Below are 13,397 nucleotides of genomic sequence, written 5' to 3' on the forward strand. Positions count from 1 at the left end.
CCAGAGCAGAGTGGTAAGAGGAAGTAAAGGAAGTGACAGACAGAAAGAGGGAGAAAAGGAGAGAGGGCATGAGGACATGAGGACATCAGGCCCTGTGGGAGACTCCCATAATGATATGGATTACTATACTCCATTATGACCGGTAGACTCCATTTTGATTACATGGCATATGAACACGGTGTACTTTTAGAATCCTCCCCAAAAAATGTGCCCCTGTGTCCTCCAACACCACCTGCACACCCCAGCAGGACCTCACAGGAGTAATACCTCTCAATGCTCTACAGGGAGAAAGAGAGAAAGAGCGAGAGATGAGAGAGACCTACATAGAGACAGGTATATATAAAGAGAGATGTAGAGAGACAGAGACATCGAATCATTGGTAAGAGGTAGCAAGAACACCCTAACAGGATAATACCTGCATTTAGTACAGACTCTGCTCAGTGAGAGAGAATGATCAGCACTACTTCCCTGTGAGGCGACCAGTTCAGCTCAGCCTTGTTATGTGCTGCCAGTTTCATCTGGGTGACAGCTCATTTCCTCTGAAATACCTGCCTTCCTACAAACTCAGGGGCCAACGCCAACACTATCCCTTATTGGAACCTTTCTTTGTCTCTCTCTCTCTTTGCGCTCTCTCTTTGCTCTCTCTTTTTGCTCTCTCTCTCTTTGTCTCTCTCTCTTTGTCTCTCTCTCTCTTTGCTCTCTCTCTTTGCTCTCTCTGCTCTCCCTCTGTCTCTCTCTCTTTGCTCTCTCTCTCTCTTTGCTCTCTCTCTCTCTTTGCTCTCTCTCTCTCTCTGCTCTCCCTGTCTCTCTCTCTTTGCTCTCTCTCTCTCTTTGCTCTCCCTCTGTCTCTCTCTTTGCTCTCTCTCTCTCTTTGCTCTCTCTCTCTCTTTGCTATCTCTCTCTCTCTTTGCTCAATTCAATTCAATTTGCTTTATTGGCATGACGTAACAATGTACATTTTGCTAAAGCTTACTTTGGATATTTACAATATGAAAAATTATGAGAATCAAAATTGACAACAGTAACAACAATAACCAAGTGTCAAAATTACCATACATTGAACAGTAACAATAAGCATACAGTAGAGTACATGTGCAAGTTGATTGGTCTGTCAGACACTGTCCCTCAACTTATGGCAGGCAGCAATGTAGTGTGCTGCCAACCCACAGTTCTCTGCGTCCTCCCCCAACAGCACGGGGAGCCTACTCTCATCAGAGAGGTCTTTGAAACCTTGAATAAGGGTTTCAAATTTGGGGAAATGACACTCTCTAATTGTTTTATATTTTTCACATTTTGTCACGAAATGCAGCTCTGTCTCAGGTTCTGTTGTTGTGCAGTGGTTGCCTTTCCTCTACAGGGAGCCAGGTTTTCCTGTGTCTACCCTTCTCAATGGCAAGGCTGTGCTCACTGAGCCTGTACTTTGTCAAGGTTTTTCTAAGGTTTTGATCAGTCACCATGGTCAAATATTTAGCCACAGTGTACTGTCGATTTAGGGCCAGATAGCACTGCATTTTGCTTTGTGTTTGTGCTTGTGTTTCCCAATAAGCAATGCAGTTTTGTTTTGACTGTGTTGTAATTTGGTTTATTCTGATTGATTGGATGTTCTGGTCCTGAGGCTTCAGTGTGTTAGTATAACAAGTTTGTGAACTCAGCCCCAGGACCAGCTGGATGAGGGGACTCTTTTCTTTGCTCAGCTCTTGGCATTGCAGGGCTTGGTAATGATATGAGAGGGGGTCACTGTATTTTAGATGTTTCCAAAACTTAATTGCTCTTTTTTGAGTTTTTATTATTAGTGGATATTGGCCTAACGCTGCCCTTCATGCATTGTTTGTAGTTTTCCTCGGGACATGTAGGAGAATCTTACAGAACTCTGCATGCAGGGTTTCAATGGAGTGTTTGTCCCATTTGATGAAATCTTGTTTTGCAAGTGGACCCCACACCTCACTGCCATAAAGTGCAATTGGTTCAATTACATATTCAATTAGTTTTAGCCAAATTTAGGTATTTCAATTTGAATTTGCTTTTTAATGGCGTAGAATGCCCTGTGTGCTTCTCTCTCAGTTCATTCACTGCCTCATTAAGGTGTCCAGTTGAGCTTATTTTTAAACCTAAGTAATTGTAGTGTGGGCAGTACTCTATATATTTTGTACCAATTGAGAACTTTGGTCTAATTCCCTGAGATCTGGATCTTCTCTGGAAAATCATTATTTTAGTCTTTTTGGGGTTTACTGCAGGGCCCAGGTCTGGCAGTACTACTCTAGCAGGTCCAGGCTCTGCTGTAGGCCATGTGCTGTGGGTGGCAGCAGGCATAGGTCATCTGCGAAGAGTAGGTATTTAACCTCTGAATTGTGGAGACTAACACCAGGGGCTGAGGATTTTTCTAGAATAGTGGCCAATTCGTTGATGTAAATATTAAAGAGTGCAGGGCTCAGATTGCAACCCTGGCGAAGGCCCCGCCCCTGGTTAAAGAATTCTGTTGTTTTCTTGCCAATTTTTATGTCATATGTTTTACCCCCTGCACCATTTTCAATAACTTTGTAGAACAGTCCTGTATGCCAAACAGAATCAAATGTTTTTTGGAAGTCGATAAGGCAAGCGTATATTTTGGTATTATTTTGGTGGACATGTTTATCCATCAGGGTGTGTAGGGTGTAAATATGATCAGTCGTGCGATGTTTTGGTATAAATCCAATTTGGCATTTACTCAAGACATTGTGCTTATTAAGGAAGTTTCTCTCTCTCTCTCTCTTTGCTCTCTCTCTCTCTCTTTGCTCTCTCTCTCTCTTTCTCTCTTTGCTCTCTATCTTTTCTCTCTCTCTCTCTCTCTTTGCTCTCTCTCTCTCTTTCTCTCTGCCCTTTTTCTCTAATGTTCTCTTTCTTTTTCAACCCCTCTCACTCTCACCTGTATTCTCCCTTGCTGGGTTCTCAGAAGTCATGGAAGGTCTTTTCTGTTCATTTGTGGTGGGGTGAGGTAGGTGCAAAGGTAAAGAGATGCTCTTTGGTGACATGTTGTACAGTATATTCAGTCTCGACAGACACAAAGGAAGACAAGAACATGAAAGAACATACGTTGAAACACACACACACAAACACACACACATGCAGGAAGACACAGATAGGTCCTCAGATGAAAGAACATACTTTGAAACACACACACACACACACACACACACACACAGGCAGGCCCAGTCCCAGACATAGAGAAGAATGAATGGGCCAGTTTAAATCAGCCAAGCTGCTGCTGCACACTGAATACCAATACCTTGATCGAGCACAGCTATGAATGGAGCATACACACACTGACACACACAACCACACACACACACAAATGCCCTCGGCCAGAAACGTAATCATGTGTACATGTATATGTACAAACAAATTGATCTTGCGTCACGCTGTCTCCTTTTCTTTAACTTCATGAGAGCATCTCATACAGTCTCATACATCCTTTTCTCTGTCGCACGCTCTGCTTTTCCATTGAATGAAAGGAGGAAAGGAGGGGGGAACATAGTGTTCACAGAGTAATGTGAAGACGGGGGGAAGCTCCAGTATGATCAGCTTTAAGAGCTACACCATCTCTACCAAATCAAATGACAGCCCCCAAGAGAAATGACAGCCCCTCTCCTCTCTTTCTGGAGCCGGGCCCGAAGATAGTGATTTCATTTTCGTAAATCTTTCTCTATTTCTCTCTTTCTTTGTCTTAGACACATGCACACACACTTTTTCACAACCAAACACACTTCCCATATGCATCACTCCACCTCTCTCTCTCTCTTTCTCATTCTCTCTCTCCTTCCCTCTGTGTTTTCAATCACATAGCTTTTATAAAGGCCTACCTATGATTGTGTAGAGCGAAGGCGGAGGTAGAAGGGGGGGATGGGGCATAAGAATGAAACTGGTCTTCATAAGAGCTGAGTCATCAGGCGAACATTATTTCTCTCACTGTGCCAAGTCGCAGGGAGTATTGATATTTCCTCAGTCTAAGATGGCCGCCTGCCGCCAGCGTCGTGATTGAGTGCTGTGATTTCCCCATCGCAGGAATAAACCAACACTTATCGACATAAATACATCTTTTGAATTGCAAATACAGTCAATTTGGAAGATTTAGTGATATTTTACCCCAGAAAGCACACCTTTCTCTGCGTTTCTCCACAGCACAGAACACAAAAGCTATCGCCAATGAGCTCCAGAATAGTAAAGACTTTAAGGCACAGGTGAGTCATTGTAGCACTGTCTTGAGAAATGGGAAGAGAACCAAAATATGCAGTTCTTATTCAAAGAGGTACATTACATTTTCAGTGAGCCGCCAACATACTTTGTTCTTCAATTTCAGCTGCCATTGTGTTGATATAGGACACAGTTGGTAGAGCATGGCGCGCTTGCAACGCCAGGGTTGTGGGTTCAATTCCCACGGGGGGACCAGGGTTCAATTCCCACGGGGGGACCAGGATGAATATGTATGAACTTTCCAATTTGTAAGTCGCTCTGGATAAGAGCGTCTGCTAAATGACTTAAATGTAAATGTAATGAAAATACTGCATGATTCAAAAAATACATGATTATACCTCTCTCTTTCTTTAACTCTCGCTTCAGTGCAGTAGGGACTTGGCAGGTGAAGGGGGGTCCAGGTGGTAGGTGGTATTCCCACAGGAGAGGTCCCATGGTGGGGCTGATGGATGACTCGCTGTACCCTCTCTCTGGGTGTCCCCAGAATCAACCTAACTTCATCTCCTCCTGCTGTTAGAATAGGACAATGATTAACATCCTGGCCACCGGCAAGTACCACAGAAACACACTTTCAGGGCACCAGTTTGAGGAGCTCAGGTCGGTAGAAGAGCTTGCTTTAAACACTGACTAGCGTGAAAAGAGCAATCGGAGCATTGAGAGTGGTGGAGACAGAACTGCAGTGAGTATGAGAGTTGAATATCCAAAAGACAAACTGATCAAACCTACATGTACATTTAGAGTAACTTTGGGTGAACTCCTGAGGTGTTGTTCGCCTATTGATATGATGAGGCAGGCAGCCAATTAGAGTGGAGAGATGGTGTGGACTGATTAGCAGGCCACAGCTGAAGAGGACAGGGGGGGGGGGGGGGGGGGGGGGGCACAAGCAAGGGGTGGGCACTAGGGGGGCTTCTGAATTTATTTAAGTGGATCACAGGAAATCAAACCAGCTCATTAATTTATAGCCTTGTGTGTCACTTGTTACTGCAGAGCTGATCCTCATTCTGATGTTTTACATTTAGACCCAGGCTGAGCTCTGACTGGGAGAACTGATCAGCCTTGTTATAAGTCTGCAGTCAGATGATCGCCCTGTCATAATCGATTGATCCCACAGCCAGTCAGTCGGTAAGCATTTTTCGTTTGTATAACGCCTGGCTGTCACAGAGTCATTGAGCACAGGCCCAGGTATGAATAGTCAAACCCAGAGACTACATATTATGATGAGCCCTGATTGGCCTACATTTCAGACCTCATTAAAAACTGAAAGTCATACTGCAGGTTGAAAAAAGAAAACAATGTGAGGATAAATGAATGCACAGAAAATCTCAATTGTTTTCTAGTTCATAGAAGTAAAGAATATAAGATTACTTTTCTTTGTGATCAAATGAATGATAAGCTAAACAATGGCAACGCGGATCTTAGTGCAGTGAAGTTCAAGTGCAGTTCAACACTTGCAACGTAGATCAATGCTGCAAACCAATGTAAACGTACCGACATTTTGAATTTTTAAACTGCCATTGAAGTCTCCATCATCCAGACGGTGAAACTCATATCTGCTGCTGGCAACTATGTTCCGTTTTTTACATTTGTTTTCGTAGTGGATTTCTGCCATGAACAACAAAACAACATAAAGGAACTAACTAGGGAGAAGCTGACACGCTAAATACCCAGGGGGAGAGAGAGGAGAATGTTTTAAGTGTGTTTAAACCCAAACAATGTGTTGTTTTTTTGTTTCACCGAATATAATACATATAATAACTTTAATCCCTGAGTATACACAAGAGTGCTCATTAATTCCGTCTCCATGGAGACCAGCACATTAGCACCGCAAACAGGGATCAAAACAACACAATGTTTATCTCTGTCCCTCTGTCACTCTCCCACAATGCAACCCGATAAACACCCAGACAAAAAATAGAACAAAGACTGTGTGAGGATGAAGGAGAATTACCCACCTAGAAAAGTCTAATACAAACATCAGGAGGGATGTGATTAAACATAATCTGCCATATACTCATTATTAAGGTTCTTTTCACGGTCAAATTGTTTGTTTGCTAAATCACAAGATGGAACGACCTTTGTTGATGTCGTGGTTGCGATGAGAACAAAATCAGTTCATGTGCACGAATACACTATTATGTGTTTACCACTGAGGCACACACAGTGGTAAACAAACTGATATTCAACACACACACAGATTTGAGGGTGATTGGTAACCCGTCCGTCAATCTGTCTGTGTGGGATGAAAGATTAGAGGAGGTAGGACTGGCCCACACCTGAGGAACGGGAGGGAGAAGGTCACCAATTAAAAGCCCAGTCACTAACCAGATGTGCCACAGGCAGAGGTCAGAGGTCAAAGATAGTTAGTACTTGAATTATGCATTTCACTGACTCTGGCTCAACCGTCACCCAAGGGCCACACACTCACACATATCACACATACTGTACATGCACACACACCTTAGAACTCTACTAATGAGCGTAGGTGGGGAGGCATCAAAGGTGAGGTTATTAATACTCCAAGGCGTCACTTAATATTTCAGTGACAGTAAAACTCTGCTAACATTTTCAATGAAGGTAAATCACATAGACCATTAACAGACCTGCTGTGTTCAAATAGTTTGCAAATAGACAAATCTATCACATACTTTGATGGTTTGATTGAATCTGCCTGGAGTGCTAGATGAGCGGGGTTTGCCCGTTTGTCACTATTCCATTGGTTCCATTGTGCAAGGCCAGCTCAACAAAACCCAACAAAAGAATTTAAAGATTTTTCTGAAATCAAATACTATTTGAACCCAGGTATGTTATCAAAGACCGTTGTACAGGCCACTTGTCACCTAAAACACTCACAAATTTTTACAGATGCACAATCGAGAGCATCCTGTCGGGCTGTATCACCGCCTGGTATGGCAACTGCACCGCCCTCAAAGGCAAGGCTCTCCAGAGGGTAGTGCGGTCTGCACAACGCATCACCGGGGGCAAACTACCTGCTTCCAGGACACCTCCAGCACCCGATGTCACAGGAAGGCCAAAAAGATAATCAAGGACAACAACCACCCGAGCCACTGCCTGTTCACCCCGCTATCATCCAGAAGGCGAGGTCAGTACAGGTGCATCAAAGCTGGGACCGAGAGACTGAAAAACAGCTTCTATCTCAAGGCCATCAGACTGTTAACTTCTCTGGGATATGTGGGATGCTAACGTCCCACTTGGCCAAAAGCCAGTAAAAATGCAGAGCGCCAAATTCAAATAAATTACTATAAAAATCTAACTTTCATGAAATCACACATTAAAGACACCAAAGTAAAGCTACACTTGTTGTGAATCCAGCCAACATGTCTGATTTCAAAAAGGATTTATGGCGAAAGCACACCTTGCGATTATGTTAGGTCAGTACATAGCCATAGAAAAACACAGCCATTTTTCCAGCCAAAGAGAGGAGTAACAAAAAGCAGAAATAGAGATAAAATGAATCACTAACCTTTGATGATCTTCATCAGATGACACTCATAGGACTTCATGTTACACAATACATATATGTTTTGTTCGGTAAAGTTCATATTTATATCCAAAAATCTGAGTTTAGGTGGGACACTACTGTCTCACTTGGCCAAAACCAGAGAAAATGCAGAGCACCAAATTCAAATAAATTACTATAAAAATCAAACTTTCATTAAATCACACATGAAAGATACCAAATTAAAGCTACACTGGTTGTGAATCCAGCCAACATGTCAGAATTCAAATAGGCTGTTCGGCGAAAGCAAACAATGCTATTATCTGAGTTAGCACCATAGTAAACAAAGAGAGAGAAGCATATTTCAACCCTGCAGGCGCGACACAAAACGCAGAAATAAAAATATAATTCATGCCTTACCTTTGACGATGTCCCATAAACATCACAAATGGTCCTTTTGTTCGATTAATTCCGTCAATATATATCCAAAATGTCAATTTATTTGGCGCGTTTGATCCAGAAAAACACCGGTTCCAACTTGTGAAACGTGACTACAAAATATCTCAAAAGTTACCTGTAAACTTTGCCAAAACATTTCAAACTAATTTTGTAATACAACTTTAGGTATTTTTTTACGTAAATAATCGATAAAATTGAAGACGGGATGATCTGTGTTCAATACAGGATTAAAACCAACTGTAGCTAGCTTTCTGGTCACGCGCCTCTAACAAACAGGACACTTCGAGTGACCCTCGTTCAAGATGGCCGTACTTCTTCATTACACAAAGGAAAAACCCTCAACCAATTTCTAAAGACTGTTGACATCACGTTGCTCTCTGTAATTATTCTGGCTGCTTTGGTGCTATTTGTGATGGTGGCTGCAATGTAAAACTATGATTTATACCTCAAATAAGCGACATTTTCGTACAAAACATAAATGTATTGTATAACATGATGTTATAAGACTGTCATCTGATGAAGTTGTTCAAGGTTAGTGATTCATTTGATCTCTTTTTCTGGGTTTTGTGAAAGCTACCTATGCGGTGGAAACATGGTGAAAACATGCCGTTGTGTGTTTGGCTATTGTGGTTAGCTAATATAAATACATATTGTGTTTTCGCTGTAAAACATTTTAAAAATCGGAAATGATGGCTGGATTCACAAGATGTTTATCTTTCATTTGCTGTATTGGACTTGTGATTTCATGAAATTATATTATATGAAATCCCTGTGGCGCTAGGCTAGGCTATGCTAGTCAGCTTTTTTGGTGAGGAGGATCCCGGATCCGGGAAGGAGAAGCGGTAGAGGTTAACTAACCTCCATATGAGCTTCATTGCCATACAACTCTCCTTCCATGGCCTCCACCTGCTCTTAAATGCAAGTAAAACTAAATGCATGCTCTTCAACCGATCGCTGCCCGCACCTGCCCGCCCGTCCAGCATCACTACTCTGGACGGTTCTGACTTAGGTATTTGTAGTTGTTCACGTATTCTAAGTGTCTGGTTAGATTGAAAACTCTCCTTCCAGACTCACATTAAGCATCTCCAATCCAAAATTAAATCTAGAATCGTCTTCCTATTTCGCAACAAAGCATCATTCGCTCATGCTGCCGAACATACCCTCGTAAAACTTGACTTCGGCGATGTCATTTACAAAATAGCCTCCAACACTCTATTCAGCAAATTGGATGCAGTCTATCACAGTGCCATCCGTTTTGTCACCAAAGCCCCATATACTACCCACCACTGCGACCTGTATGCTCTCGTTAGCTGGCCCTCGCTTCATATTCGTCGTCAAACCCACTGGCTCCAGGTCATCTATAAGTCTCTGCTTTGTAAAGCCCCACCTTATCTCAGCTCACTGGTCACCATAGTAGCACCCACCCATAGCACGCGCTCCAGCAGGTATATTTCACTGGTCATCCCCAAAGCCAATTCCTCCTTTGGCCGCCTTTCCTTCCAGTTCTCTGCTGCTAATGACTGGAACGAATTGCAAAAATCACTGAAGCTGGAGACCCAAATCTCCCTCACTAACTTTAAACACCAGCTGTCAGAGCAGCTCACAGATCACTGCACCTGTACATAGCCCATCTGTAAAACACCCATCCAACTACCTCATCCCCATACTGTTATTTATTTATTTTGTTCCTTTTCACTCCAGTATCTCTACTTGCACATTCGTCTTCTGCACATTTTTCACTCCAGTGTTTAATTGCTAAATTGTAATGATTTCGCCACTATGGCCCATTTATTGCCTTACCTCCCTTATCTCACCTCATTTGACACAATGTATATAGAATTTTCTATTGTGTTATTGACTGTATGTTTGTTTATTCCATGTGTAACTCTGTGTTGTAGTTTGTGTCGCACTGCTTTGCTTTATCTTGGCCAGGTCGCAGTTGTAAATGAGAATTTGTTCTCATCTGGCCTATCTGGTTAAATAAAGGTGAAATAAAGAAATAAAATAATGCGAGTGTAGCAAAATGCTTGTGCTTCTAGTTCCGACAATGCAGTAATATCTAACAAGTAATCTAACAAATTCACAACAACTACCTTATACACACAAATGTAAGGGATGAATAAGAATATGTACATATAAATATATGGATGAGCGATGGCCGTTCGGCATAGGAAAGATGCAGTAGATGGTATAGAGCAGTATATACATATGAGATGAGTGATGTAGGATATGTTAACATTATTTAAATTGACTAACGATCCATTTATTAAAGTGGGCTCAAATGAATCTTATTTGAGATATAAATCATAGTTTTACATTGCAGCCACCATCACAAATAGCACCAAAGCAGCCAGAATAATTACAGAGAGCAACGTGAAATACATAAATACTCATCATAAAACATTTATGGAAAATACATGGTGTACAGCAAATGAAAGATAAACATCTTGTGAATCCAGCCAATATTTCCGATTTTTTAAGTGTTTTACAGCGAAAACACAATATAAAATTATATTAGCTTACCACAATAGCCAAACACACAAAAACATTTATTCACCGCCAACATAGCTTTCGCAAAAACCAGCAATAGATATAAAATTAATCACTAACCTTTGGACAACTTCATCAGATGACAGTCTTATAACATCATGTTATACAATACATTTATGTTTTGATTGAAAATGTGCATATTTAGAGCTGCAAATCGTGGTTATACATTGTGAATACGTAGCAACAATTCACCAAAATGTCCAGAGATATTTTGGACAGTCACCTAATCTAATCAAAGAACTCATCATAAACTTTACTAAAAAATACATGTTGTACAGCAAATGAAAGATACACTGGTTCTTAATGCAACCGCTGTGTTAGATTTTTTTAAATAACTTTAGTAGAACATACAGCATGCAGTATTGTGAGACAGCGCTCACATATTCTCCGCCTTGTTGGAGCCAACATTTACCACAAAAATACGAAATAACATCATAAATATTCTCTTACCTTTCTTGATCTTCCATCAGAATGTAGTGCAAGGAGTCCTATTTCCAGAATAAATCGTTGTTTGGTTTTAGAAAGTCCATTTCTTCTGTCGAATTAGCAACTTTGGCTAGCATTGTGGAGCGCACGTGTCCATCATCTCTTGGCGCAAAGAACGAAAAATTCCAAAAGTCCCAATAAACGTTGAATAAACTGATCAAACTCGGTTGAAAAATCCTACTTTATGATGTTTTTCTCATTTGTATCAAATAAAATCAGAGCCGGAGCAATTCGCCGTGTATACCGAACGCTTTTCAGAAGACAATGTGGAGTTCCCCCGTGCGCCGTCGAAAACTGACTAAAGAGCTGACCTGTCACTCCAAAAGCTCTTATTCGGCATCACATCAAGCTAGACACCCCATTCAACCTTCTACTGCCTGTTGACATCTAGTGGAAGGCGTATGAAGTGCATACAGATCGATAAATAAAAGCCAGTTGAATAGGCAAGCCCTGACACAGAGCCTCGTTTTCAGATTTTTCACTTCCTGTATGGAAGTTTTCTGCCAAATGAGTTCTGTTTTACTCACAGATATAATTCAAACAGTTTTAGAAACTTCAGAGTGTTTTCTATCCAATAGTAATAATAATATGCATATTGTATGATCTAGAACAGAGTACGAGGCCGTTTAATTTGGGCACGATTTTTTCCAAAGTGAAAACAGTGCCCCCCTATTCACAAGAAGTTAACACAGTGTCCAATGAAGGGCCAGAAGTATACAGAATGGTGTCATCTGCGTAGAGGTGGATAAGAGAATCACCAGCAGCAAGAGCGGCATCATTGACGTATACAGAGAAAAGAGTCGGCCCGAGAATTGAACCCTGTGGCACCCCATAGATACTGCCAGAGGTATGGACAACAGGCCCTCCGATTTGACACACTGAACTCTATCTGAGAAGTAGTTGGTGAACCAGGCGAGGCAGTCATTTGAGAAACCAAGGCTGTTGAGTATGCCGATAAGAATGTGGTGATTGACAGAGTCGAAAGCCTTGGCCAGGTCGATGAATACAGCTGCACAGTATTGTCTCTTATCGATGGTGGTTATGATATCATTTAGGACCTTGAGCGTGGCTGAGGTTCACCCATGACCAGCTCGGAAACCAGATTGCACAGCGGAGAAGGTACAGTGGGATTCGAAATGGTTGATCATCTGTTTGTTAACTTGGCGTTCGAAGACCTTTGAAAGGCAGTGTAGGATAGATATAGGTCTGTAGCAGTTTGGGTCTAGAGTGTCTCCCCTTTGAAGAGGGGGATGACCGCTGCAGCTTTCCAATCTTTGGGGATCTCAGATGATACGAAAGAGAGGTTGAACAGGCTAGTAATAGGGGTTGCAACAATTGCAGCGGATCATTTTAGAAAGAGAGGGTCCAGATTGTCTAGCCCGGCTGATTTGTAGGGGTCCAGATTTTGCAGCTCTTTCAGAACATCAGCTATCTGGATTTGGGTGAAGGAGAAATGGGGAGGCTTGGGCAAGTTGCTGTGGGGGTTGCAGGGCTGTTGACCCGGGGTAGGGGTAGCCAGGTGGAAAGCATGGCCAGCCGTATAAAAATGCTGATTTAAATTCTCAATTATTGTGGGTTTATCGGTGACAGTGTTTCCTAGCCTCAGTGTAGTGGGCAGCTGGGAGGAGGTGCTCTTATTCTCCATGGACTTTACAGTGTCCCAGAACTTTTTGGAGTTTGTGCTACAGGATGCAATTTTCTGTTTGAAAAAGCTAGCCTTTGCTTTCCTAACTGCCTGTGTATATTGTTTCCTAACTTCCCTGAAAAGTTGCATATCACGGTGGCTATTCAATGCTAATGCAGTACGCCACAGGATGTTTTTGTGCTGGTCAAGGGCAGTCAGGTCTGGAGTGAAACAAGGGCTATATCTGTTCCTGATTCAAACATTTTTGAATGGGGCATGCTTATTTAAGATGGTGAGGAAAGCACTTTTAAAGAATAACCAGGCATCCTCTACTGAAGGAACGAGGTCAATATCCTCCCAGGATACCCAGGCCAGGTTGATTAGAAAGGCCTGCTCGCTGAAGTGTTTTAGGGAGCGTTTGACAGTGATGAGGGGTGGTCGTTTGACCGCTGCCTCATTACGGATGCAGGCAATGAGGCAGTGATCACTGAGATCCTGGTTGAAGACAGCAGAGGTGTATTTGGAGGGCAGGTTGGTTAGGATGATATCTATGAGGGTGCCCATGTTTACGGATTTGGGGTTGTACCTGGTAGG

The sequence above is a fragment of the Salvelinus namaycush genome, chromosome 17 (assembly GCF_016432855.1).
Source record: "Salvelinus namaycush isolate Seneca chromosome 17, SaNama_1.0, whole genome shotgun sequence".
In the NCBI taxonomy this organism is placed as follows: domain Eukaryota; kingdom Metazoa; phylum Chordata; class Actinopteri; order Salmoniformes; family Salmonidae; genus Salvelinus; species Salvelinus namaycush.